We start from the raw sequence: 26,018 nt of genomic DNA, 5'->3' as shown, positions 1-26,018 counted from the left end.
CTGGGCTGAGGGAAGGACTGTGGCCCTTCCTGGGCTGAGGGAAGGACTGTGGTCCTTCCTGGGCTGCCAGCACTCCAGGCCTAGCTAGCTTTGGCTGTAGTTACACCTGCAGCACTAGTCTAGCTGTGTCTTCTCTCCTCTACCCTCTTGGCTCACAGTGGTCAGCAGTCAAGTCTCCAGGACCTTGTTAACAGCCACACAGCCTCTTCCACATCACAGCCAGCAGGAAACCATCTCACCCTCAGAACTGGCAGATTTAAACCAGGCCCCTGTGCTCTGACTCTTCACCGATCACCTCAGCATCTTCAACTGTGAAAGGGACTTAAGACACCCACCATCCACTGAGTCAGATTGTGAGCAGTCCACAGGATGGGCAAACCTTTGCTGCGTATTTTAAAACCTTCTCTTTTTTAAAAGATGCAAAGGGTTTGTTTGTTTGTTTGTTTGTTGTTTTTGAGACTGAGTCTCGCATAATTTAGGCTGGCCCCAGACTCACTATGTAGCTGAGGATGACCTTGAACTGCTGGACATCCCTACCTCTGTGCTGGGATTACAGTCAGTTCCACTATGGTGCTAGGAATCAAACTTGCTTCTGGTGACATAGGCAGGCCCTCTACCAATGGAGCCCTTGACTGCATTTAAGTTATTTCTGACCCTGTGAAAGTCTCCCTTTAAAACTGAAAATAGGAAGGGGGGGGGGTTCTCTGCACTTAGAGACTAGGAGGCTGGAAGGGAAAAGAGGGGGATGGAATAGGAAGGAGAGGAGGGGGAAGCAAGGAGAGGGGTAAAAGAGCTGCAGAGGAGGTAGAGTGGGAGCTAGGGTCTGGAAGCTGAGATGGGCCAGGACCAAGAGCTGGGGAACCAAGTCGGGCGGGAACTTGGAAAAACACAGCCCTGGGGTCCTCGCATGCTCAGCAGTGCTAACAGCTGGGTGGGTTTTGTCCTCTACAGGACTCTAAGGCCCTAAAGTTGAGCCATAGCTGAGGCAGCCTGTCAGCTCCATGCTCTGTTCCTCTTCTTTGACCCCTCCATGTTTCTGAACGCACACGTGTAGCTTGAACCTCTCTCAAGACTGCAGAAAAGCCATTGCCCTCTGCCCAGTCTCCAAAAGCGAAGAGTTGCCCTACTGATGCAGGGAAGAGGGCACAGAGGAGAGCACCTGCCCCCTGAGCGGGGACTCTGGAGAGGACAAAGCCATGGCCAAGACTCCTTAGTCCAGGAAGCTTCAGAGCCTTGTGCCAGAAGAGTAGATAGACCCCGATGGTCTCACCTTGTGCTCTCCCTGTGTAGGCTTGTGACTGTCCCTTGGGGCATCATCTCAATGTTTCACACCTACAGAAGTGGACTGAACACCATCTTCCTCAGCATCGGCTCTCCTGGCTATTCCACTGGCCATCCATTTCACCCTCCAGCCAACTGCTCCTCTTGTGATACCCACCCCACCAGTAGCAGGTCCCATCATGGCAATCTGCCACTGGAGTCTGGAGGGCGGGTTGCTTTGGTGGTTTTCCTGGAGACAGGATGCTATATGATGAAGAGCTAGAAATGCATTACTTTGGGTTTCAGCTCTGCCCACTGACCAGCAGAGACCCCAAACATGTCTTCCACTCTCTGCAGGTGGTCATTAGGCTCACAGTGCTTGTGGCTGAGGTGGCTTCAGGAGAGGGAGGGCAGGGAGCAAATGAAAAAGGGGGGTAAGAAGAAATCATCTGAGATGGATGACAGACAGCCAGATGGACGGGTGCTTAGCAGGGGGCTGCCTTTCTCCTGGAACACGCCTGGCACTGCCTGCCCAGTCCAGCTCTTCAGATCCCCATCTTCCCCCAGCTGTGGTCACTTTAACACTGGTGGGATGTCTGGTTTTAATGTGAGGAGCACCTCGAAATAGGAGCAGGTTTGGTTTCCACAATGGAGCACAGGTTTCTGCTGGAGTTATCCAAATCCCAGGGGATCATCATTAAACAGCTCTGGCTGCCTGTAACCCTGATTGGAAGTGACTTGAGGTTGGGGAAGGAGGTTGGAACAAAAGGCTGGATGGTCATGATGCATGAAAACTTTTCCTAAGGACTCAGAAAGACAGAGTCGTTTGGAAAGCAAAGCCCCGGTGACTGAGCAGCAAGGGATCTTGAAGGTGTTAAGGACGTCACCCTCTACCTAGGAGAGGATGCCTGTGGCATTTGAGCAAGGTAAGCTTGGCAAAGTGTGCCATCTTGGGAAAACCTGAAGACTTAGTTATCATCTCTCTTGATGACCAGAGTGGTGAGGGATTGGTCTGGAACAAGTTCCTCCCCTCGGTTTCTAAGAGTTCAACAGCTTCTGGTGAATACTCAGATCCTACAAGGTCATAGGAGAGATTTGATGATGGCTCAGTCATGTACTGTCTGTTCATATGCCATGCATTTGTCCACGCACGCATCCATGCATCAACCATCTAGTCATCACCCATCAATCCATTTATTCATCCATCCATCCATCCATCCATCCATCCATCCATCCATCCATCCATCCATCCATCCACACATCCATCCACTCACCCACCCATCCATCCACTCACCCACCCATCCATCCATTCGCCCACCCATGCATCCATGCATCCATGCATCCATCTATCCATTCACCCACCCACACATCCATGCATCCATCCCTCATCCTCCATCCATCCATTCTACTCTCGGGCATGGGGTCAGCACCTCATAAAGTTGCTTGAAAGAGTGAGTTCACATCCTCTTTTCCACCAAGTGAGGTTACTGACAGGTACCATCTTAGAGGCAGAGAGCCACCATCCTCAGCCTCTCAAACTGCTGGCACCTCAATTTTCTTTCAGCTCCAGGACTGCAGCAGGGCTGTAGAAGTAAATCTCGATTCCTTAGGAAGCACCCAACATGAAGCGCCTTTCTTTTAAAATGCAGCCAGTGAGGGAGGATGGAGATGGTAGTGTGTTCTTTCAGTGTTGTGACAAAATACCCATGGGAAGCAAGGGAAGGGAGACATATTTCATTTTGGCTCTGGGCTTTACAGGTTTCAGCTCATGATCCTCCTTGGTTTAAGAGAGACTGTTCCAGAAGGATGTGGTGGAACAGGTGGAGCATGAGCTCACTTCAGGGCAACCAATCAGGAAGCAAAGAAAGCAGCTGAGGCAAGGTAGCCCCTAGTTACTCCTTCTTCCAAGTAGGCTCCCCTGCTAAGTCCCCCCTCCCCATAGCATCATTCGCAACAAATGCAAAGTTCAGAGGCCCCACAATCCAGTTATCCTACAATGTCTGAGATCCAGGAACCCCAGGTAATCCAATCTACCAGCTGAGGGCCAAGCCCTTAACACAAGAGACAAATAGAACCATAGTGTAGCCCCTGAAGCTGAGGTGAGTGCGATTGCATCATCCCTCTTTTGGAAGCTGAATAGAGCCCCTTGAGAAGGATTTCAGGACCTGGCAGGGTCAGGAAGTGTAGGATTCCCTTAGTGGGGAGCTAGCGCCTCCACTAAGTCTGGGGCCAGCTTTTCTGAACAGCCCACACCTGAAGAGCAATGGGCTGTGGGGAGTTGTGCTCCCAGAATTCACAGCAACCTTGGTGATGTGCTCCTGAAAGAAGATCACCACTGCACAGAGTCACACCTCTCCTTCCACAAAAGGTCCAGGCCTGCACTGACCATTGAACTTCCCCCTCCACCACCACCAAGGCAGAGTTCTTCAGGGAAAGAGTGTGACAAATGGTGGGTCTCTACTCAGGGTAGGTCATTGTATTTACTATGCATGGTGATTGATGGGAGGTTTTTTTTTTTTTTTTTTTTTTTCTGAGACAGGGTTTCTCTGTGTAGCCCTGGCTGTCCTGGAACTCACTCTGTAGACCAGGCTGGCCTTGAACTCAGAAATCCACCTGCCTCAGCCTCCCGAGTGCTGGAATTAAAGGCGTGTGCCACCACGCCCCGGCAACTAATGGGAGTTTTATTTTGCATCCCAACTTATTCTCAGCATCTCACAAAGTTTAAGTAGCTGGGTGGAGTAAGGGATGATTTCTCTTGCTTGCCAACGAAGGGAAATAACATGGGGGACAGTATGTGAGGCGGAGCCTTGCTCTCAGCACTGAGATAGAGATGGGAAAGATAGCAGCATTAATAACTCTTTAAAAAACGTGTCCACAAAGAGCCTCCAAATCACCCAGCATTGCCCTCTTGGGACCAGGGGAGGATGCACTAAGTTCAGAAACAGCTTCTTGGATCAGAACCTTATAGACACAAACCACTGAATAGTTGTCTATTCATAAGTCAGCTTTCTCTGAACCCCCTGCTCTCAACACTTACATACTTCTACATGATAGAGAGAAGCCTGATTTTTTTTTTTTTTTTTTTTTTTTTCCTGGAAACTTTGAGAAGCCAAAGTAGGAACCAGAGCCCACGGGTGCCACCTGCAGGACGCTTGTGGAATTGACCCGATAACTGCTTAGAAATGTGGAAATAAACATTTCCTTGCATCCCACATTCCTTCCCAGAATGGCACCATACACCAGACATCCTCAAGAGTCTCTAAGGTTGATTTGGAATCTTCCTTGGTGTGGAGCCAAAGTGAGAAATTCAGAAACTCCCCATCCCAACAGTGCTTATTGGACTAGGGATTTTACAGCACAGCCTGAGGTGCTGGAAACTGGAACCTAAGGCATGCATCAGCAGACCAGGTGGACAGAAGGACTGAGCAGCGAAGAGTCTGAAAGCCCTGACTGGACCTCCCACCACACACCAGGCAGAGCCTTCATCTTCCTCCTAAATTCAGGCCACGTCACTTCTGCCGTGTTGCTTGCCATTGGCAGCTACTGCTCTGGACTTGACAAGACCCCAGGAGTCTGCGTGTTAAGCTAACCATACATCATGTCTAAATACAGAGAAATGGTTGCCCTCTGTAGAAGTGTGGGGAGTGGAAAGACCCACATCCCCCACGTCTCCTTGCAGCTAACACAGGCATGACAGTCCTGTTCAGTAAGAAGATGGAGCGTCCCAGTCTCTTGTGAACTAACGTGTCCCTTTAAAACCCAACAAGATGTTCTTATTACCACTTAGGCCTGTTTTTAAGTACAGCAGCCAGAGGACTGCTTTGGGGGAAGTTTGACTCGCCTACTTTCTCGGTCTGCAATTAGGAGAAGATGCCAGCAGGGGGCAGTCTCCATTCCCCTAGCTCTGTGGTTCTCAACCTTCCTAATGCTGTGTGACCCTTGAATATGGTTCCTCGTGTGGTAGTGATCCCCAACCATAAAGTTATTTCATTGCTACTTTTTTGTTTTGAGAGACTGGGTTTCTCTGTGTGATAGACCCATCTGTCCTGGAATTAGCTTTTTAGACCAGGCTGGCCTCCAACTCACCTGCATCTGCCTCCTTAGTGCTAGGATTAAAGGCATGCACCACCATGGTTCTGCCAGTCATTAAAGGCATGCACCATCATGGTTCTGCCAGTCTAGTGTTCTTAAAACAGGAAACCAACACCAAAACTGGAGAACGGACTGGTCTTGCCGGGAGCAGCTTCCTGAACTGCAGCATGGGGACCTCACACTGAGCACAGGGACAGCTGACCCAGCATGGCTGATGGTTGTTTGGACACTCAGACTTTGTCCTCCATGGTCCGGGTGCAGAAAGGGCATGCTGGGTCACCAGGGAGGTGGCCGGTAGCACCCTTGGAGGGACACAGGGACAGACAGGAAGAACCAGTCCTGAACTGAAATGGTTCACACAGAGGTTTTAACGCCAGGTGCCGTGACTGGATTAAAGTTTGGGTATAATTCCAGGCTGGGAGATTTGATCAGGATCCCAAGCCTTGGGCATCATTTTTGGTCAAGTCTGAGTGACTGAGCAGGGGAGATGTATATGTCTATGTGGGGTAGAGAGGGCTCATTGTGCCGCCTTTCGGATGGGAGGGAAGACACTCCTTCAGGACGTCTTTGGGGATGGCTCTGTTCACTGTCACATCTCAGTGAAGGGAGGGGATATGAACGTCTTGCCTAAGCTCTGACCTCTGTCCAAACTACAGTTTTCTTAACAAACACCAACAAAGCCAGCCTTCTGAGGGTAACAGGCAGCAGTCAGGTCCTGACAGGGTCCCAGATGGTCCATGTTCACAGGTACACGTCTGCTCTGGCAGCTCAGAGGCTACCCTGCCATGGTGGACTCGGTGGAGATGTTTCTTAATGAGAGCCCCATCCCCTCTCTCTCTCGGTCCCAGAGGGAGCCAGCAAAAGAAGCCGGACTCTCCTGTGCAGGACCGAGTGTTGCCCCTGCACTGCCAAGGAACTGAGGCACCAGGCTGATCCTGTGATGCAGAACAATCGGGTTCCCTCGCTTCACTGATGCCTGGAAAGGAGAGAATCCTTGTCTGATGCAGCTAGAGAGAAAGAGGTGATCTCCAGCAGGCAGGTGGAGGAAGAAGGATAATGGATGGACCCCTCTCAGGAATACCCAGCATTCTGCCCAGAACCCTGCACTTCCTGCAAACTCCAGATAGGCAGTGTTACTTGGCCCAGGCAATTGAGACCCTGGAGCTGCTTCACATTAGAACTGCTTTTCAAAGCGTCCAACCTGGCTGTGGGAGGGCACCAGGACCCCAACAGACAACAGACACAAGTCATCGTCGTCCAGAGGCTGCAAGCAGGCATGCCCAGGGTCCCTGTGTGGCGGGAGCTCTATTAACACCAATTTTTTTTCCTAAGGCAGAAACGGAGGCTCCTGGAATTCAGGAAGCTCAAAGTTGCGGGACACACAGAACTCTGGTGCTGAGAAGTGGGGTGGGGCAGCGAGGGCAGAACACTTCGTAGCAACTTTTCTGCTGGACTCCTCTAGGATGGCGGGGAGCATCCTGGGCCAGCAGAAGCTAATGAGGGAGCAAGGAGGTTCGGCCTCAGACAGCCCTGGAATGGGGTGGGGTCTCCGATTTGGAGGCCACCACAGGCAGCTCTGCAACAGACCTATTGGGTCTTAGGAAATCTAGGTTTCTCTTGCAAGTTTCTCTGAGGTTTTGGTGGGTAGAGGACACCTAGGTTGCTTCTCAACCCATCCCAGTCGGCCTGCCCTTGTGCCTCCCCTCCCCTCCCAGAACAAGGGAGCCCACCAAGGGAGACTTGGGAAGTGCCTCTTTCTCTTCCCCGCATTGCCAGGGCTCCTGGGCCATTAGTAATTGGGTTCCACCCACCTTTGGAAGTTCTAGAGTCCCGTTGGCAAATGCCTGAAGATCTACCTCAAGCCACTTGGCCAGGATAGAAATTGGTTTGTTGGTTAGGAACGTCCCACCTTTGCCCCGCAGGGCTGGCTCCTGAGAGGAGACTGTACCCCTACCCCTACCTTGTGGGCCATCCTTGGCTGTGGGGGTACTGCCCCAGTCAACTGCTCCAGATTCCTTCTACAACTGGTCCAGCTCCTGCCCATGCTGGGCCTCAAGAATCCAGGCAAACTTGGTTAGAGATTCTGCTTGAGCTGATTAACTCCTAAAAGCCCCTTCCCCACATCCAGGTAGCAGGATGGCTCCCTCCCACAACCCTCAGAGGGCGCCCAGCCCTCCAGCCTGGGGCCTAGAGCAAGCATACAGGCAAGGTGTGTATTAGGTGGTAGGGTGGGGTGGACAACATAGAGGAGAGCCTCTGCCCCCGGAGAACCTGGGCTAACCTTTGACTACCTCAAGCCAGTACTCACTGTGAAATCCTGTGTTCCCATGCTTGGTAATAAGCCCTTTTCAGAGATGGAGAAACAGGTACACCTCCTCCCCACATCACACTTGCACACGTGCCTGGACCCACATACGCACAGACACATGCACACATGCATACATGCACTGGCACAAACACACACACACATAATGAGAGAGAGAGAGAGAGAGAGAGAGAGAGAGAGAGAGAGAGAGAGAGAGAGAGAGAGTTAGTTCTGTCTGCCTCTGTCCATTTCTGCATTTACCTGGGGAGCACTTTATCAGAAGGGACCCACAGTTTGTAGGGAGGCTATACCACACCTGGTCCAAAGCCTCAGTTTCCAGAGCTTAACAGAGATTGATGACCAAGACCCTGGCTTTCTTCTAGCTTTGGATGGCCAGGCACAAGATAAACCAGTCCTGAGAGACAAGGTCCCGAGCCCTCTGAGGAAGGGTGGATAGTGTGTTTTCCTGGGTCCCCACCCCATACCTGGCTAGATTGCAGCTGTAAGACAGCTTGGGTTATGCAGCTGCTGAAAGGGCCTCTGGGTCTGTGACGGTTCCAGAAGACACACTGGCAGGTCTTGGATGACAGTTGTCCTCTTTAACATGGGGTTAGTTCTAGAAATTACTTAGCCCAGGCTCCTGGCCTGCCCTGGCCTGGCTCCTTGGGCTCCCTGCTAGTTACGCTGTGACCCAGGGCCACCTCAGTCCTGTCTGTAGAGTGTGAGACCTTGACCCAGATCCTGGAGCAGCTGGGGCCACACGATTCGCTACCTCACAAACCGTGGGTCTGGTTCAAGGGATGGAGGGTCCTGGCGACCTGTGTCTGTGTGGGAACACTGTCTGTAGTTCTCCCAATACCTGGTGTGGTAGCAGAGCAGCCTCCCTTGGTTAAAGAGGAAACAGAGAGGTTGGGGAATCCATTTAAGGCAAGGCAGCCACAAGACGAGGTAACATTTGAATTTCAGGTCATCGCACACCCTGGATCACCCCACCCAGCACTCACGGACGTGTGTGTGAGCTCACAGGCTTACGACCAGTGATTAAATCATGGAGGGTTTTTAGAGAAATGCCCGCCTCTGAAGATGAGAACACAAATCCATTTTCTTCATACTTTGATTGATTTCTCTTCAAGAGCTCTTGCATTATGGAAGGCTTGGCTCTGAAGGTCAGCTAGTTTAAATAGAAATAAGTCCGGGAAAAACACGTCAACACCACCCCAAGTTCAATGCCCCGGAAAAGCGCATCTCAGGCTGCCAGTCACTTGAGGAACGATGAGGACGGTGTTCTAGCAGCTTGGCAAAGCTGCAGACTATCTCCCAAAGATCATCCCTTGGGCTGTCCCTCTAGACCACCCCCCCCATAGACCATCCCCCACAGACCATCCCCCACAGACCATCCCCCACAGACCATCCCCCATAGACCATCCCCCATAGACCATCCCCCACAGACCATCCCCCATAGACCATCCCCTGGGCTGCTCCTTTGGACAATCTCTAATAGACAATTCCCTGAGTTGTTTTCTCTAGATAATCTTCCATGGACTGTCCTCTGAATCTCAGCTCTGGAAAAGGCTTGTCCCTACACTTTCCATCCTGAAGGGAATTTAAGAGTCACAGGGGGACTGGTGAGATGGCTCAGTGGGTAAGAGCACCTGACTGCTCTTCCAAAGGTCCGGAGTTCAAATCCCAGCAACCATACGGTGGCTCATAACCATCCGTAACAAGATTTGACGCCCTCTTCTGGAGTGTCTGAAGACAGCTACAGTGTACTTACACATAATAAATAAATAAATCTAAAAAAAAAAAAAAAAAAGAGTCACAGGGGAGTTCCTAAGGGTATCACTTCCCAGAACTCTGGTTTTTCGGGTGCTCGTTTTTTGAGGATGGTCCCTCCAGCAGCTGAAACCTTGGATGCTGGGGTGGGGATGGGGTGGAATCTAAGACAGCTGTGCTGCTTGTACCTGAGCTGGGCAGGCATTCCCCTTCCTTCCTTCCTTCCTTCCTTCCTTCCTTCCTTCCTTCCTTCCTTCCTTCCTTCCTTCCTTCCTTCTTTCTCTTCCTCCTCCATTCCCCCTTTCTTATCCTTTCCTTCCAAAATCTTGACTGAGCTTTTTGACTAGTTTCTGGAAACAAAAGTGAACCAGAGGCCAGGTCCTTTACCTGTTGGCCTCCTGGGTGTTACGTCATTTGCTCACTCAGATGGTCTATGAGGTCAAGTTTCCATGTTCACTCGAGAAATAGAGAAGCTGAGACCCAGAGAGGTGTAGCAACTTGCCTGAGGATGTCCAGCAAACAGGTAGGTCATCAGTCTGTCACTGGCATCTCCCCCCAGGCCTTTCCTTCTGTGGTGGTTGGTTTTTGTCAACTTGACACAAACCTAGACATATAGGGGTTGAGTGAATCTTTTTTTTTTTTAAAGATTTATTTATTATTATATGTAAGTACACTGTAGATGTCTTCAGACACACCAGACGAGGGTGTCATATCCCATTGCAGATAGTTGTGAGCCACCATGTGGGTGCTGGGATTTGAACTCAGGACCTCTGGAAGAGCAGTAAGCATTCTTAACCATTGAGTCATCTCTCTAGCCTGGGACAAGTGAATCTTAACTGGGACAACTCCTCCATAAGGACTAGCCTGTAGGCAGGTCTGTGGGATATTGGCTTGATTAATGATTGATGTAGGAGGGCCCAGCTCATTGCAGGTGGTGAAGCCTTTAGGCAGGTAGTCCTGTATGGTAAAAGAAGTCAGGTTGAGCAAGCCATAGAGGAGCAAGTCAGTATGCAGCACTCCCCCATGGCCTCTGTTTCAGTTCCTGCCTCCAGGTTCCTAGCTTGAGTTCTTGCTTCCTTTGATGATGGACTGTGACCTAAGAGTTGTAAGCAGGAACAAATCCTTTCTTCCCCAAGTTGCCTTTGGTCATGGTGTTTACCACAGCAATAGTGACCTCACTAAGATGTTCTCCACACCCCCTACATTTGCAGGTCCATAGCTGGGCAGAGCTGGTTCATACCCTACTGCTTTCACACCTACAATTTTGTCCTTTGTCAACAAGCCTTCCCTCAAGCCCAGGAAGGCCACCCATGGTCAGACAACCTTTCAGTCATCAAGGAGAGCTGGCCAGCCTGTGTGGAGCATCTCTGACTTTCCTGGAACAAATTCCCCTTGGATAACGGCTCCCTCACTCCCACCCACTGCACCCAATGTTGGCCTGATGTGATATTGGGCCCCATCCAGAGCATGGAGCCACGCAGTCATGCCTCTGTAGACTTCCCCTTGCCTGGAGAGTGTGTGAGCTGGGTGGAATGGAGGAGGGGGAGGGAGAGAGGAGACATGTTTGGTGTGTTGTAGACCCTGGGATAAGAGCAGATCGACAAGCAGGGTTGCCAGGAGCAGGGAACCCTTCGTTTGAAGAGGGCAGCTGTTCAGGTCTGGCTAGCGTCACGAACATCAGCTCCAGCGTGTTAGGCTGTGCTTCCAGTGACATGACCCAGAGGCAGGGTTAGAGGGTAGCACCGTGTGGAAGCTAACTGGACCCCGGCAGCAGGGATTTCAGACCAAGGCTTGAGTCATGGAATGGAATCTAGTCTACACTTCCTCAGTTACTCCATCTACGCAGGTTGTCAGAGCACCTTCCTGGGAGAGAATTCTAGACTGTTGTAGTTGGGTAAAGGGAGTCTGAATGGCGAGGTCTTGAGCCACTAAGGATGCAAGCCCCAGTGGAAGAACAAAAGAAAGACAGGGTATGGTGTCATCACACACAGGGTGCAACAGACCCACACCCAGATCTCATTTACCTGTCTCACAGCCCTAAGGGCAGAGGGCTTGGCAGACAGAACACCCCACTGCAAGCTCCCGGTGTCAGTGAATTACACTTGGCAGGCTTTAAGAAAAAGAATTCTGTCTGTACACATAGGCACATGTGTGCGCACCTGTGGAAGGCAGAGGGCAACTTTTGGGAGTTGGTTCCCTCCTTCTGCCATATGAGCCCTAGGGATGAAGTTCAGGGCGTCAGCCTCGGGTGCAGGTTCCTCTACTGGCTGAGCCATCTTACTGATTCCTGTCAGCACTGTGGACACTTCTCTTTCTTTGTCTTGTTGATTTCAAGAATCCACCAGAAAGACACCCTGGCAAAACTGCAGGCATCAGGTGCGCAAGGCTGGTCATCACGGTTCATCCTGCCTGCGCTGGTGTTGGGATTGCTGTCTGTCTTTGACTGGAAAGTCATATGTGGATACTGTAGTGCATCTGACCATGAGGATCAGGGTTGGGAAGTGTCCATCAGTCCATCACTGGTGATAGTGACCATACATTTTCATTTCTTTTCCTTCCCTCCCCTCCCCTCCTTTCTCCTCCCCTCCTCTCCCCTCCCCTCCCCTCTTCTCCCTTTCCCTTCCCTTCCTTTTCTTTTCCTTTTCCTTTTTTCCAAGACAGAGCCTCATTACATAGCTCTGGCTATTCTGGAACTCACTAAGTTACCTGGCTGGCCTTGAATTCACAGAGATCCATTTGTTTCTGTCTCCTTGGATTAAAGGTGTGTGCCACCACCCCCAGCTTCAGATTTCTTTCTCATTTGTGTAATTAACAAGGATTTCTCAGGAAGGCGCTTTGGAGTACCATAAATACCCCATTGGGGTCCCGTGAATACCCTGTTAGCCATCATCCTGAAGAGCTGTTTACTGATTTATACAGTGAGTTTCCCGTGCTGCTCAGTAGGTTAATCCATGGCTACCATTGTTTCCCTCCATCCTCACACGTGTACCCTCTTCCCTCGTGGTTGTCTCTGTGAATCAAGTCCCTCTCATTCCTTGACCACATCCTGACTCTCTGGGTTGTGACTACAGGCCCCTTGGCTGTTTTCCATGGTGAGTGTTAGGATCAGAAAGTTCTCCACATAGGGATCCTGGTTCCTTTCAAGGGAGAAGGGTCATCAGAAGTCAAAACCAAGGGAGGGACTGAGCATGCGCGTTTTCATGCTGGTTTTGTTGCTTTGGGTGTCTGCCTGGCAGAGCTGGGGCCAGCAGCAGTGTTTACTCTTACAAATGCACACACACACACACACACACACACACACACTGCACCAAGGAAGCAAGTCATCTGTGGCCCACTTTATAGCCAGTTAACGATCACTGCAACTTTTCTCATTGCTTTGACCAAACCACACAAGAGCAATTTTGGGAAGGGGGGGGGGGAGGCAGTTTTGTTTTGGTTCCTGGCTCTAGAAGGTTCCATCCATGGTTACTTGTCCAGGTAATGGTGGCAGAAGTATGTGGCAAAGAGATATCTCATCTAGTGGAGGGCAGGAAGCGGGAAGAGAAATAGGAAAGAGTCAGGGCAGGGCACTTCCGAGGCAGTGTTCTACTTCCTCCACCGGACATTGCCTCCTAGAACTTCCGGAATCACCGGAATTAGCAGCACAGGCCCAGGACTTACCATTTCCCAAGCAACCTGCACTCTGCAGTTACAGCTGCCGCCTTGTCCTTGGCTCTACAGAGCTTCCTTGTCAGGAACACTAAGGCTAGCATATCCATTTTGGACAAACAGAGAACGTATGGTTCTATGAGTGAGATTGTTCCCACGGGCTCTTATATTTGATTTCCTGGTCATCAAAGAGTGGCACTGTTTGAGAAGGGTTAGAATGATTAGGAGGCGTGGCCTGGTTGAGGGAATAGGTCACTCAGGGTGGGCTTTGAGTTTTCAGAAGCCCAGGCCAGGCCCGGGTGCTCTCTCTTTCTGTGGCCTGCAGATCAGGATGTAACTTTCCCGCTCCTCCTCCAGCACCACGTCTGCCTGCACGCTGCCATGCTTCCCACCCTGAGGGTAATAGACTGAACCTCTGAAATGATAAGCCAGCCCCAATGACATGCTTTGTTTTTTTTCTAGGAGCGCCTTGGATATGGTGTCTCTTCATAGCATTGGAACAGTGACTAAAACAGAGGACTTGATATTGGGCAGGCTGGTGTTCTGAAATCCAGAGACCATAGGGGCCTAGGAAGCCCTGGCTGGGCTGAGCCCTGCAGCGATGTTTCCCTCAGGTCTCCACCTCAGCCAACCAGAGGGCAGAGATACTTCTGTAGGAAGCAGGACCCACGGGTAGGGAGGATGGACACTCTCTACTATCCCTAGTCCTGTAGCACAGGTGGGCCATCTTGCACCCAGATGTGCCGGGCTGGCCTGCAGGCACTCCCTGTGTTTGAAGGCCTCCATCTCCAGTGAGGTCGAGGCCTAGGCCGACATGCGCTGAAGCACCTGGGGTCTGCAGTCTCTCTCTGATGAGCCGTGTTTGTTCTTCATCTGATACTGAAAGGGGCTTGGGGTGAGGCTTTGGGGCCCCTGCCTTGTGCTACACACCTGAGGGGTTGCTGGCTAATTGTTCCCACATCTCGTGATCTATGCCAGAAAAATCACAGTGGCTTGAAAGGAGCCTGCTAGGGCTGGGCAGGCAGGTCTACACTAGGCAGTCCTGCCCCCTCCTAGAGCAGACCCTTGCTGGATGTCTGTATGCTCTGGCCTCAGGCACAGTCAATTCTGTTCTGGGAACCCTTCCCAATGTGCACCTCTTCCCGCTCCCAATTCCTTCCTGCTGTGGTTTGACTGTTTCATGCCTGTCCTAGGGTTGCTCGACCTCCACGCTGAAGGTTCGTAAGAAAAGCAGGTCACAAGCCCTGTCTGTCACTGTTGGGCCACCGCCACTGCAGGTGTCCCTGAGTGCTTCTCTCCTCTAGCTTTCCCTCACCTCATCGGCTTGGTGATCACCACCTCTGCTCTCCCCCTCCCACCCCCCACCCCTGTTCACAGTCTGTTTCTGCTTCACCTTCCGGGGAGAGTCTGCCCTTAGCCTTCCTAGCTTCTGACTGCCAGCAGGCTAAGGCTGTGTTCCTTCTGCCCTACCATCCCTGTGAACAGGGCTTTCCGCCCCCCCCCCGTAACACCTCAGGACTGTCGGCCCCCACCCTAGGACAGGACCACGTCACGAGTCTGAACTTCATTCCCACAAAGCCCCCTTTGCTGTGACGGAGGATGTGTACCCCGTCGCAGGCGAGATGTGTTTTAGCTGCTACAGGTAAACACAACGGTGGTTGAGTGGTTGGGGTTGGGGCATCTGTTCTCGCTTTCCCATGCTGGGAGCCTGGCTGTGTACCAGGGACACTCATGAGAGCCAAGTGTTCAGGTGACCACGTCTTGCCAGGCTGCTGGACAGCTTCTCGCCTGGTAGACTGCCCAGCCCCTCTCTGATGTGCAGAGACAGCCCTGGCTGGAGAGGGCGCAAGGATGAGCCTTGGCCTGGTGCCTTACAGCTCACGAGAAACTGAGCAGAACCACCGATTGCAGCATCTTCAAGCTATTATCATCGCTGAGGAATGGCCTGCAGCTGGTGCTGACCCACCAGCCACCTGAGCATCTGCCTGTGCCTCTGAGCTGGTGCTCTGTTCTCCTTGCCTGGACTTTAGGACTCCCAACAGCAGCCTCCAGTTTACAGCCAGTGCTCCCTGACCTGCCTTTGACCCAGCATCCCACGGTGATTTACTCAGTGATGCCAGAGTCTCTGGGGTTCTGCCTTGCCAGGTGCAGCTCTTAACTTTGCATCGCCAGCGAGAACAGAGAAGTTAAGTAATATGCTTTGGGTTGCTCAGCAGGAAGCCACTACATCATGCTTAAAGCTTCTACCCTCCCGATTAGAGAAGTCTAGCTCCTCCTGCACAGGGTTTGGCCAGGACACAGGGCCCTGCTCCAGTCCCTCCCTGGCCCATCCATATCCCAGGGTGGGAAAGAGGGAGTTGAGGGTAAGGCTGTTACTGGTGCCAGGTATCCCTGGTTGGCCCAATGCAGATGGAACAATGGCAGCGACTCCCACCATACAGGAAGTAGCCAAGGATCACCTGTGTTTTGCCAATGAAAGAAACGGCCTGCTTTCCTTAGCAAATTGACACTGCTGTGGGTCACCTGGTTGGCGTGGGACCAGTAGTGTCGAGAAATCAGGGACAAAAATGGAAACCGTCTTAGAAAGATTAGTATGTGGGTGAGGGGGGCTGGCGAAGGTGCTGGGCCTGGGTGTTGAACAGAAGTGAGCAGCCCTGTGCTTTTGGGATGCAGAGGCCCACCAGGCCCTTCCTCGTGTCAAGGGTATGGAGCCCCGGTCACAGGACTGTTCAGGCTGCAGGGATGAGTGTGAATGCAGAGGCCTGGAAGAGCTAGATGCTCTTCAGAGAGTTGACAGGGCTCCAAGGTGCTGTGAGAACTGTAATTTGCTAAGACAGTTCAGAGTGCTTCAATAAAGCAAGTGAGAAAGCACAGACTCCCGGCTTGGCTCACATCAAAGATACCACATTGTCAACTTTAAATTTATCTCTTAAAGAGCTGAGGGGAGAAAAAAATTAGGTAAAATGGCCGGAATGTGCAAGAAAGCCAGTCACTGAACAATGAAGCCAAGAACAGCCGTCCCAAGGAGCGAGGAAAATGGGTCTCAGATCTACGCCGCTGTCCTTTCAGAGAAGAGGTGTCATGCAAATGCTGTGAGGAGTGGCTCTTGGATTGATAGCCCCGTCAAGAGTGGGTCCAGGGAGGGAAACACGCACTTTGTCTTTTACTTTTATTTATTTTTATTTTTTTGGCATTGTCATGAGTTCTGAAGCGAAATGCAAAAAAACAAAACAAAACAAAACAAATTATTTTTCTTTTCCTTAACCCCTCCAAAAAAAACCCCAACAATAATCAAAACCAAATTTACATCAGGCTCCCGAGGGAAGGAGGCGATCTTGCTTGTCTTTGTATAGAAAATGATATCGCAGGCTCGTTGTGGGGAAAAGGCGGCTCAGGATCAGACAGACAGAAAGGCAGCAAAGACAGCACAAGACCCATTTTTATTACCTGCCAGACTGCTAATAAAAATCACATGTTATTTTTTCCGGGTTTTCTCCCTCCAATATCCGTGCTATTTGTCAATTGTGAGGAATGTGTCAATTCTGTGATTCCCTCCGCTTGTAAGCAAATATGCACCTTTGTTCTCGGATTTCACTCACACTGCACTGGTTTTCCCTCCAAGGGACCCCGTGTGCCTGCGAGTGAGGCCCAGGCATCGGGTGTCTGAAGGCTGCCTTGGGACATCTCTGAGCATCAGGTAGCCAATAGGGGTGAGCACCCTTCAGAGATCAGGGCAAGTTTCAGTGACCCCTGCTGTGTCCCTGCGCCCAGCAACCTCAGCCCCCATCAGTGCTTCTCACAGTGTTCCCGGTGGACATAGGATGGGGCCTTGCTTGGAGGTCTCTGAGGGTGATGAGCTCACTACCTCCTGAAGATGCTCCTTCAACAGGTGGATGGACACGTCTGCCTTACGTAGGATGCACACCGCAGGAGGTGAACGCCAGCCTGCGCCTCTGGACTTTGGTCCTTTAAGGTTTTAAGGCACCATGGCTTCTGATTAGCCTTTCGTTCCCACTGCACTCTGGGAAAGCAAATAAATGCTGGCACTGTGGGTGGAGAGTCAGCATCAGGCAAGAGAGCTCTGTCCCTTCCAGTGCTGTTTTGCAGTGTCTGCAGATCCTCCTCCGGGAGTAAAGGATGCTGATGGGTCTTCCCCCAGGGCCTGAGCAGGGCTACACAGTCATGAACACAATCCTCATATCACCTGCTGTGTGACATAATTCAGATGTGACAGGGCACCCCGAGAAGCAAAACCGGTTCCTTGTGGGGTCTTGTTTACTTGGCTGAGTGGGTAAGTCTGAGCAGTAAATGCCATAAAAGAATCACTTTTCTATTTCTGAGCATGGCCGTCAGCGTGATGGGGTTTTAAGTGGTTTGCTGGACCTGCCCCGTGCACAGGAGAGAAAGCCACATGTTTGTGGGGCATCGATTCCCTTTCTCCTTCCCCCGTCTCCCCAGAAGAAACCTCGCCCACTGCACGGAATCGGCAGCTTTTCCTGCCAAGACCTTCTCTCCTGACCATTAGTGAGCCACCTCCCATCACTGGCAGAAGCCACCAACCTGCCCTGCCCATACCAGGATACCAGGTTGCAAGAAAGGAGTCTCCTTAGCACACTAATGTTCAATGTCCTACCTCCAGCATGCAAAAATGTCTGGAAAACAGGATTCTGCGGCAGGTGCTGAATCTCAGATGTAGTCACACTGGAGCAGGGTATCTCAAACCCAACACAACTAGTATACACACAGACACACACAGACACACAGACACACAGACACACACACAGACACACACACACACGTACATGCACATGCATGCATGACTACAGAAATGCTAGGGGAAGCTAGCCTAGCTAGGGAGCCAGGCTCTATCCAAAGTGTGACCCAGGGCACCAGGTCACCTGTTCCACTTGCTCCAGGAATCTGACACACATTGGCACAGGACTAACAGCTGGGTGTCTAGTGTTTACAGCCCAGACAGATGTAAACCGAGACTGCTTTCATTAGATTTCTTAAAGCAGCGGTGCTTCACACTGGCAGAAACGTGGGCAGCCTGGAGCTCAGTGCCTGAGCTGGCATTTGGACCCAGGTATCCAGTTCCTTGAAGTGTCTTTCACAGCTGTTGCTGTGTGCTGAGAATTCCCCCTGTGGAAAGGTGAAGGCAGCCAGGCCCTTGGAGGTCACCCATGTGGGGATGCATGCATGACAACGTGTCTGACAGACTAGCACCTTCGAGCTGATGGATGACGCATCCCCTGGGGACCCTCTTCCTCAGCAGTCACCCATAACTGCAGCCATGCTTCAGTCACATCAGTGGAAATCCTGGCCCGAGGTCTGGGGCCCAGAGCGCATTTTGTCTGGAGACACTCAAATGTCTCTCTGTGCTACAGTGTGACAACTGTACCCTTCATTGAGAGCATGAGGAGGTCCCCACAGTTGGTCCAGGGTGTCTCATGGCTGGAGTCTTTATTAATTCCCCATGTGGCATTGGTGACCACAGCCATGAGTCCTCAAGACAGCTGGTCTCTTCTCTCAGCTCAGCTCCCATCAGTACCTTGACTTTTCAAGAACAGAGTCCCCGCCCTTCTATGGGGCTCTGTAGGATACCCCTGACCTCCTGTTCCGTGCCTTCTACACACAAGTCCTTCTTGTGTGTGATGATGTCCTGCCTCCTCCAAGGGCTCCATCAAGGTCTGATCTCCTTCCTGGCTTCAAGTCCCACTTGTTCCGAGAACCCCAGATTTCTCCAGGCTGTGGATCTATGGCTGGCGCCTCCCCATCCTCAGCTGTCACATTGTTTGTTACAAAACAGCCTTTGAGTTTATATCCTGTGATGATTCATGGTTTTCACCAGTTAATGGAAACCAGGCCTCACCTCATTTGACATCTTTCTGCAGGGGTGTCCTCAGAGGGAGGGACTTGGAGGTTCCCAAAGAGCCAAGGGACAGGAACTGGGGTGCTGTGGTCAACAGCGGATGCTTGAGACCATACCAGCAGTCAAATCCCAGCTCTGCCACTTGCCAGTCTGTGACCTCCAACAAGCCACCTGACACACTGGCCAACTCAGCTGTAAAGCGAGGACATCAGTCTCAGCTCAGATCCTAGATAGGACCAAAGAGGTGGCACTCAGCAGATTCCAGACAGGACAAATGACCGAAGACAGAGAGTTTACAGGTAGGGTATGACAGATCACAGACAGGACCAAAGGCAGAGTGTAGACAGAGAACAACAGATTCCAGATAAGTTCCAGGAAGCAATGTCTAGAGCCAGCTGAGGCAGGGTAGAGAGGGACAGGAATGTCTCTGGAACCATGTGGCTTTGTACAGTATCTCTTTGCAGCCCCTCAGGGCTGTGGTGAGAAAGAAGACCCTGGAAAAATGGGCAGAGCACCCCCAAGGTGCTCCATCTGGTCTCCACAGGAGTGACATGGTCACAGACCTTAGGAGCTTTACCAAGGAGGCAGATGAAATGTACTGTGGAAGCTAAGGGCTTGCTAGACTCTCATAGCTGTGCTCAGAAGTGGGATTTAGATGTGCAGACTGAAAGGGCTCTGGGGACACAGAGAACGTAGATATGTAAGAGCTGGCCTGGAGACAGTGTACAGAATGATCCATGCCCAGGACACATAGGTGACTCCATCTTAGTAACACCATTCGGGGACCACACTAAGTGCATACCTGGTGGCTGCCTCTGGAAACCTTATGTCTATAAAGTCCCATGCCCAAGACCTTCAGCTCAGGATGAGGCTGGGGGATGCTTAGAGTCTTATAGGATGGAAAGTCAACCCGCCTCAGCCCAGACACTCACCTTGAGATCCCACTGCTGTCTTAGACTCTCCTTGCTGCAAAATGACTTCTGCCAGACTGGGACCTGGCAGGGTGAATCAGCAGCAGCATGGCTGTTAGCCTGGGAAAAGCAGGGGACCCAGAGCTGTGGCTGTGTGGGAAAGGGCAAGGAGCCACATGCCCTGGTACAAGAGTTAGGAGCCCCAGTGTTCAGTATCCATCTGCACAGTGGGTCATCTGGGGGCTGTGGGGAAAGTGCCCACCATGCTGGGTTGGGGTTTAAGAGCCAAGGTTTTTGACTTTGGATTGCCTCTGTCCTGAGTTCCTGATCACCCCCTCCGCCCTACTTAGAACATGAATGAAATCAAGGCATCCCTCCAGTTGGCGGGGGACAGCCCTGCCTGCATTATTTATGGCAGTTCCAGAACTCCCAGAGCCAGTTTACCTTTAAGAAAATGGCTAGAGCCAGACATGGTGGCACACGCCTTTAATCTCAGCACTAGGGAGGCAGAGGCATCTCTGAGTTGGAGGCCAGCCTGGTCGATAGAGCTAGTTCCAGGATAGCTAGGTCTACACAGGGAAACGCTGTTTCAAAACAAAACAACAACAACAACGATGACAACAAACAAAAACAAACAACACCAAAACAAAACCAAAACCCCACAAAGAAATAAAATAAACTGGGTAGTTAACACAGGTTGTGAAGGCCATGGTGGCTTGGACCTGCTGGAAGATGAGCAGACACTTCGGGATGACTCTGAGGGCAGGAGAGGTGGGAATCAGGAAATCCTGGCTGGACAGGAGGGTGGAAAGCGGGCTTGAGTGTACCCTGAATGCCAGGCTCTGGGGCTGAGATATACAAGGAGCCCCACCCCCCTTTGGGCCTGGGTGGCACTTAGGAAGTACTACACAGTGAAAGGCCAAGGAGAAAGGGCTGCTTGCTGACTCCCAGGCGCAGCACTTCACAGTACGTAGAGGGCCAGGAGTGCTTGCTTAGCTCTCAGCGTCTGGCCCAAGGAGGACCAGACTGGTGATTGCTAAGCGGGAACCTTGCATGGTCATATCCTATGACTTCCTTTGTAGGACAGGGGCTACTCCAGTATTTGGGATTCTGCACACTAAGATAGCAGACAGAACCCATTCACTTACCAACTGTAAGCCTCCCTATGAGACCCCCAAGTTCCTGGTCCTCTGTGCCAAGTGGGCTCCAGACCAACCTCCCACGAATGCTGTGGGCTGTTTGTTTTGTTTAGGTTCTGGCTCAGGGGCTTCGATACCCTGAATTCATTCAGTAGCCCTCTCAGGGGCTCTCGGGTTCCACAGAGGTAAGAGCCCAAGGACCCTCAGCCACAGACACCAGTGAATGAAATTGATCCAGGGACAAAGCCTCCCAGGCTGTAGACAGGAAGATATACTCAGGGAGCAAGATGGGCAAAGGTTGTCTTTTCTCATCTTAGAATCTTGGGTCCCCAACCTGACGAGCTCCAGCGTCCTGGGTTCATCCCTGCCTTGGAAGCTCAGGTCTAGACCCGCTCCTTCAGGATATCTGACTAACACTCGCATGCAGAGTCTCCATAGCGGACTAAGTCCAGATGAGGACTTTGGATTCCAGACTTGTCCCCTGTGCAGCAATCAACAGGATTCTCAGTAGGCATATGTGGCATAATGGTGCCACCCAGTGGCCACCTCCAAATTGCATCCATGGGCTATAGGCAGGAAACCATCAGAATTGGGCAGGCGCCCCCTGCTGGTCAGCAGACTCATCGACCAGCTTTCTCTGTGCTTTCACAGGGGGTGAGGTGGGCGAAGAAGGGCTTGTACCTGCACCTCCCAGAACAGACAGATTTAGTAAATCTAAAACCCTGTCTTAGTTTCTTTGCCTGTTTTTGCAATGAAATACCAGACAAAAGCAATTTAGGGGAGGGTTGGTTTTGTCTCACAGTATCGGGGCACGGTCCATTATGTTGTCTAAGTCGTAGTGGCAGGTGGTCACTTCACACTCAGGGGACAGAGGGACACGTTCTGCTCCTTAGATCCCTTGTTATTATGCCACCAAGGACTCAAGCTCAGAGAATGGAGTCACCCATATTAGGGCGTGTCTTTGTACCTCAATCTAATCAAGATAATCCCTCAAGCATGCTAGGATGCTAACCGATCCCTGGCAGGCATGACTGAAGGTCTGTCTCCTAGGTGATTTCAGATCCTGTCAAGTTGCCAGTTGGCATTAACTGTCACACATGCTTACCTCTGATGGAGAGGCATGAGGCCCCATTTAGCTGGGCCTGAAACTACCATTGACTCAGTATCCAGAGTCTATTGTGAGAAGATAGAGGAGGTGGCCATCTTTCAGAGGGAGAAATGCTGTGTGTGTAGCTACAATGTGGGGGCTTTCCCCAGGAGTTCTCTGGAAAGGATGCATGCAGACCAGCCAAGGAAGTTGGTCATCTGGCCTGTGTGCTGAGAGCCAGTGGCTGGGGATGGATGGATGGGAGAGAAATCAGAAGGTCCACGATGTCTCCAGTGGGGCCACCGGGAGCATTGTCAAGGGCTAGGTGACAGTGCAGGTATCTGGAAACAGTGGGAACCAGAGGAGAGACTTCAGAGAGAGGCAGGGGTGCTATGGATGGGGCCCAGGGAGGCAGAAAGGTGGGGAGTGGATCAGCTGGGGGTTTGTGTCGAAGTCTGGTGCTGTCAGGTTGTGGAAGGAATGGGAGCCCCAGAGGATGCCTGGGTGAGTCTGACAGAGTCCAGATGGGGGTGCCTGGGGCAGGTGGAATGAGGGGTGCTGTCAGACACATCTCACAGGAGGCTGGCAAAGAAGCTGTGCTATTCAAAGCTGCTTATGGGGGAGAGCTGGTCTTGGAGAGGCAGGCTTGGGCTGTGTGATATCATTAAGGGAAGTCCACTAGCTGCAGAGATCCCCAGCACTCCAGTCCCACTGGGTCCCACTGGGTCCCACTGGGTCCCACTGGGTCCCACTGGGTCCCACTGGGTCCCACTGGGTCCCACTGGGTCCCACTGGGTCCCACTGGGCTAAAGCCCATATGGCTAGGCTGGTGCCTTTCCTAGTGCAGAGACTGTCCCATGGCTCCCAGCTGTCTTCTTCATGCCCCTGGCACTGGCCTCTCACCGGTGGTCAGGCCCACACACTACGACAGGGCACAGTTAGGCACAGCTGGCCAGCACCCAAGAGTTCCCTTTGCTGAGGTCAAGACATCCGCACATCCACAGGCTCCAGGAGGGATTAGGATTCTGTTGAGAAGAGGCTGGGCCCTGCTCTGAGTTGTTCCTATTGAATGCAGCAGCGTGGTATTGAGCAGGGGGTAGAGGCTGTGCCCTACTCCATGAGACTCCATTTTACAAGCGACTTTTTGACTCTGTTGTGAGAATGGAGGACGATGGCGTGTCTGGGTGGGCACATGAAGAGAACCCCATGTATCAACCCAGATGGATAAATGACTTAATCCTGAGTGGGAAGGGAGCCAGCCACCCTATACATTCACTGCGACGAACTGAGACTGTGGGCCCACAAGGGTGTAAAACATCACATAGAGAGGAACCAAGGGCAAGAGCATATTGGATACACAGACCAAGAACCTGGAGCCCAGCAAGGCTATGACAGTGCCCCCAACAGCCTGTCATTTCAGATAGACTGTTCAGCCTGGTTTGGTCGTGCATATTGATGCAGCCCCCTTACGGGCTGTCAGCCCATTCTCCTGATCGCCTGTCTGACCCATAGCTCATGTGTTTTCTCCATCTAGACCCTGGCTCTGTCTCTTTGCCCCTGCAGTTCCCTCTAGTCCATCCACGTCGTCACCCCCATGCCCCCCCACTCCCCATCCCCCCCCCATCCCCATGTTCAGTCCATGCCCACCTCATTCACAGCAGCAGCCTCTCTGCAGATGGTTTGGTTCCTTATCTCATCCATACCGACTCCATTTACATTTCTATCAGCTCGCTTCTGAAATCTCGAGCTCTGTATCATTCTATAACTCACATATATGCATACATACGCTCACCACTGTGCTGTGTGATGCAGGCGATAATATTAGCAATTCAGATCAGAGTAAAAGAAGCTGGGTTGGCCTCAAGGAGAGTCTCAGGAGACGTGGTGCTATTTGCTACATCGCTGCTGTGCCTCAGGACTCGCTGGGGGAAAACTCCAGCTTGTTGGTGTCTCTGATGTAGTGACCCAAGGACAGGCTCCTGGCTCTGCTACTGCTTTGGGGCCTTTGCACCTGCTGTGTCTGTTACTAGAATGTTTCTCACACACTCCCAGTTTCTGTTATCGTGAGAAGTTCACTGTGGACTCCTCATTCCCTCTGAAAGCCTTCTGCCACACAACCCCCATCCCTTTCTTATTTCCCCGCAGGTTCTCCTCTGTACCAGTCCTTGCACTGTGATGCAGCATGTGGGTGCCATGGAGATGGTGCTGCGTGCTGCAACCTGGAGGGGCTCCAGCAGCTCAAGTGACCTGAGGGACCCCTGCATGGGTGTGGGGACTCACAGCTGATTCCACACAGGGAGAACTCCACCACAGACAAGACGTGCATGAGCCTTTGGCCTCTGTAGCATCCTTGAACTTGTGGGCAAATTTTTAATCCGGATCCAGGCTTTCTATCCCACCTTTGGCCATTTAGTTCCTGAGAAAAAAGACACACATAACCTTTAGCTTTACAATAATCCCTAACAGCACAAGAGCTGTTAGAATCTACTTTCCTATCCATAACCCTGAGTTATTACCGTGTTTCATCTGGACTGCTCTTAACTCCAATTGGCCAGCCCTTAGGGCCATACTTTCTTATCTTCTAGCCCATGACAACTTTCTCTTCCTCCTCATCTTCCTCTCCCCTTCGTGGTTCTCCTCTGATCCCCAAACCCCCAACCCTTGGGATCCTAAAACCCACTTATGTCTCCTCTACCGAGCTATTGGCTATCTGTATCTTTATTCACCAACCAGAAATCACTGGGGGCAAGGTCAGATAGTGTCACTTGGGTCTCTGGAGCAACCAGGTCTTAAGGAACCCATTTTAGCATTAGACTATAAGCCACATCAGGCCAACCCACTACACTGAACTTCACTGAAACCCTTGCTAAATTAAATGGGCACCACACTGTGGCAGACCTGTAGGAAAGGCTGAGGGGGAGGTTGGAGTCTGCAGTAGGAACTGGGGGGGCCTCAGACCAGGAATCCATGGCTCAGGCACTCCAGGATCAGCTAGATATGGGCTGCCCCACTGCTGTGCATGGCCTTCAATTGCTTTGGGGATGTAAGTGGTTATGTCCGGAATAGAATGTAGGCTTTGGCACCTAGGGGCAGAGTCTCACTGAAACAAACAAACAAACAAACAAACAGGAAAGAACATACCTAGGTGTGGAGGAGAGAATTTATTGTAGGTAAAAGGGAGCGCATAGCTAGAGGCAGAGACATCTGAGAGAGTCCAGAGTGGATGTGACCAGACTGAACTGGGCTATGTGGAAGGGCAGCCTAGTCCCTGGGCTGGAGAGTTCGGAGTAAAGGTCAGATTATGCCAGCTATACCCTGTAACAAGTAGGCACTGAGGGATGCTGGGAGAACCTGGCAGCCAAGGTCTGTCTGCTTCAGAATGTTAAATAGACCTCAGCCATTCATCCCTGCTTTGAAACTTAACACTCACCTAAAGTTCTGAAGGTTCTATGTGTGGGATGTGCCTAAGTGCTTAAGCCCACCACAGACTAAGAAGCAGAAAGAACCTCCTTTGAGTACCTGAGGCATAAGAGGGAAGCTAGTCCCATAGAAGGAGGGGGTGCCACACTCCATCAGCCATCCCTCCCTGGTCCCACTGGACCTGGGGAAGCCAGGGAACTGCCCTGCCCTGCAGGTTCTCCTGCTGAGGGTCCTGGCTTCATTTCTGTCACTGTGATAAAATACCCTGACAACAAGCAACTCAGGGAAGGAAGGGTTGATTTTAGCTCACAATTCTCGGTTACGGCCCATCATGTTAGAGAAATCAGAGTGGCAGGAGCTTAGAGCAGCTGCTCACACTACATTCAGTCAAGAGCAGAGAGAAGAGCCGGGTGTGGTGGCGCATGCCTTTAATCCCAGCACTTGGGAGGCAGAGGCAGGTGGATTTCTGAGTTCGAGGCCAGCCTGGTCTACAAAGTGAGTTCCAGGACAG

The sequence above is a fragment of the Mus pahari genome, chromosome 13 (assembly GCF_900095145.1).
Source record: "Mus pahari chromosome 13, PAHARI_EIJ_v1.1, whole genome shotgun sequence".
In the NCBI taxonomy this organism is placed as follows: Eukaryota; Metazoa; Chordata; class Mammalia; order Rodentia; family Muridae; genus Mus; species Mus pahari.
This window is presented reverse-complemented; position numbering follows the sequence as displayed.